Source organism: Saimiri boliviensis, chromosome 5, assembly GCF_048565385.1.
Source record: "Saimiri boliviensis isolate mSaiBol1 chromosome 5, mSaiBol1.pri, whole genome shotgun sequence".
In the NCBI taxonomy this organism is placed as follows: Eukaryota; Metazoa; Chordata; class Mammalia; order Primates; family Cebidae; genus Saimiri; species Saimiri boliviensis.
In genome coordinates this window covers 123,716,459-123,719,294 of record NC_133453.1, presented here as the reverse complement: position 1 = coordinate 123,719,294, position 2,836 = coordinate 123,716,459, and the positions used below count along the sequence as shown (strand labels likewise).

Here is a 2,836-nt window from a genome sequence, read left to right as displayed (position 1 = left end):
ATTGCATCGTGATCACTATGCCCATCTTAAACACTGACGATACAGAACAATTTAAATCTTTGAACTCCCCAGGAAGAATAGTCCTGATTCTGCTAGAACTGCTACTTTGCATGTAGTCCCTGAACCAGATGGAGAATTCCAGTGTTTGATGGCACAATCACCCATATGGGTGGGGACATGCTGAGCAGGTCACATATCTCTCTCAGACTTGACTAGTTTCAAAACCAAGGATGATTCAATATCAACCTTGTCAGTTTGATTTCACAGAAATTACATTTAGAAAGTGCACACAACTTTTTATATATGAAAAAATCTGTAGATATTATTAATAATATTGAATTCTCTGCCTTTTTTTTTTTCAGGGTGAGAGAAACTTGCAGACTTAAGTGCTTTTTGTATCTATGATTCCAGAAAAGAAAGAAAAATAAACCATGTAGAACCTGCTTGCTGTTGCGTCCTCTGCCAGCCATTAGCCCCAGTAATTGGATTCAAGGATATTTGTGACCTACTTTTTGAATCACTGCAGCCCAGGCTGCCTGATTTCTTATGTTCTTTTGCTGAGAAACCAAGGTACAAGCAGAGGTTGTATATTTTTCTGTAAGGTGGAGGTAGGCTCTTCTGGAAATTCTAGAAGCTTTTCCAAGTTTATAGCACAAACTACAGGAATGATAAGAAGGGGTTTTGTAAACACATCGCTTTTGCTAGGATTCTGCCTGGAGTGGAGCCTTGGGGAGGGTTATTGTTGTCTCCATTGATGCTGATTCTGTCTCTGATACTCACTGGTAGCAATCAGATCTCACCTGGCATAAAGCACTGGTTCCGTCTCTTTTCTAGAAATGGATTTTTTTTTCCTGTTAAGAGTAGAGTCACCTCTGTATGGACAGCTGATACAAGGGGAAAAAGAAGCATTTCCAGCAGTGCCTGTTTACAAATAATCCTTTGTGACCAAATTGATGCAAAGTGGGCCATAAACATTTATTGACACCTGAAATGCCCAAACTCCAGAAATAGATAAGAGTTCCTCATGAAAATATACATAAAGCAAAGTGGTAGAGGAAATTGATTAAACCCATAAAGATATGGACAAGGAAGAGAAAGTAACCAATGTTTACTGTGTCTTTCTGTTAATAGCTACCCAACACTGTCCTGGAGGCTTTTTAAAGAGCTTATGTCATCGGAGCTGAGGCTGGGGCTAGCAAGAGGCCAATAAGGTGAGTCATGCTTGTGCAGGGGTGGATTCTGTCTTTATTTAGAATTTTGAAAGTTTGTTCCTCATGGATTTTTTGCATTGATTTTGATTTTTTTTTTTTTTTTAAAAAGGATTGCTCTATTGGGTTAAATAGGGTCTCTCCAAAATTCATGTCCTTCCCAAACCTCAGGATGTGAGCTTATTTGGAAATAGAGTCTTTGCAGATATAATTGGTTATGATGAAGTCATTCTGGATTAGAGTAGAGCCTAAATCAAAAGACTGCTGTCCTTGGTAGGAGGCCGTGCAAACACACAGAGACCCAAGGGGAAGGTGATGGATGTGAAAACAGAGGCAGCAATTGGAGTGATGCAGCTACGAGCCAAGGAGCACCAAGGACAGCCAGGAGCCACCAGAGCTAGCAGAGGCAAGGAAGGGTTCTTCCTTGGCCTTCAGAGGGAGCATGGCCCTGCTGACACCTCGACCTCTGATGCATAGCCTTTAGAACTATGGCAGAATAAAGGTCTCTTGTTTTGTTTTTTTTTTTGAAACGGAGTTTCGCTCTTGTTACCCAGGCTGGCGTGCAATGGCGCGATCTCGGCTCACCGCAACCTCCGCCTCCTGGGTTCAGGCAATTCTCCTGCCTCAGCCTCCTGAGTAGCTGGGATTACAGGCATGCACCACCATGCCCAGCTAATTTCTTTTTTTTTTTTTTTTGTATTTTTAGTAGAGACGGGGTTTCACCATGTTGACCAGGATGGTCTCGATCTCTTGACCTTGTGATCCACCCGCCTCGGCCTCCCAAAGTGCTGGGATTACAGCTTGAGCCACCGCGCCCAGCATGTCTCTTGTTTTAAGCTACTGAGCTTGTGATAGAATAGTCCCCTCTTACCCAAGGTTTTGCTTTCTGAGGGTTCAGTTCTGCAGCCAACTTGGAAGATTCCAGGAATAAACATTTCAAAAGCTTCAAACTGCACACCATTCTGAGAACCCCCCTCCCCAAGAATGCTAGGCAACTCTCAGGTGATGGTCAGGTGGTTGTTAAATTGTCTCTCTAAAATAATAATTGGTTGCAGCATGATGAAATCTTGTGCTGTCCTGCCCTGGATGTGGGTCATCCCTTTGTCATTGACATCGTCTGCTCCTGACATGCAGTCATGGACACCATCATGGCTTGGGGATCCAGGATCACTCTGAGGCAGACGATTCTCCCTTCTGACATCATCAGAAAGTCAGGAGCGGCCAAATGCTACATCACAACGCCTGAATCATTCACCTCCCTTCACCTCATCATGTAGGCATTGTATCATCTCACGTCACAAGAAGAGGGGTGAGTGCAGTACAGTAAGATATTGAGAGAGAGAGAAAGAGAGACCATATTCACCTAGCTTTTATTGCAGTATATTGTTACAATTGTTCTATTTGAATAGTTATTGTTTTTAATCTCTTACTGTGCCTGATTTATAAATTAAACTTGATCATAGTTATGTATGTATAGGAAAAAACCTGCCTTTGGGTTCAGTACTGTGTGGTTTCAGGCATCTGCTGGGGTTTTGGAATGCAATCCCCCATGGATAAGGGGGACTACTGTACTTCTTTATAGTAGCCCTAAAACCGTAATACAATTGCATGACAATATTCTCTTAATT

The 2,836-nt window shown here is 42.4% G+C and overlaps 1 long non-coding RNA gene across 1 annotated transcript; it reads left to right on the top strand.

The window, feature by feature from the left end:
- Positions 1-498: 498 nt before the first annotated feature.
- Positions 499-2,496, top strand: LOC141584478 (uncharacterized). The gene is made up of 3 exons (XR_012517547.1): positions 499-570; positions 1,132-1,211; positions 2,264-2,496. It is a non-coding gene; the product is annotated as an uncharacterized LOC141584478 (long non-coding RNA).
- The last annotated feature ends 340 nt before the right edge of the window (positions 2,497-2,836 follow it).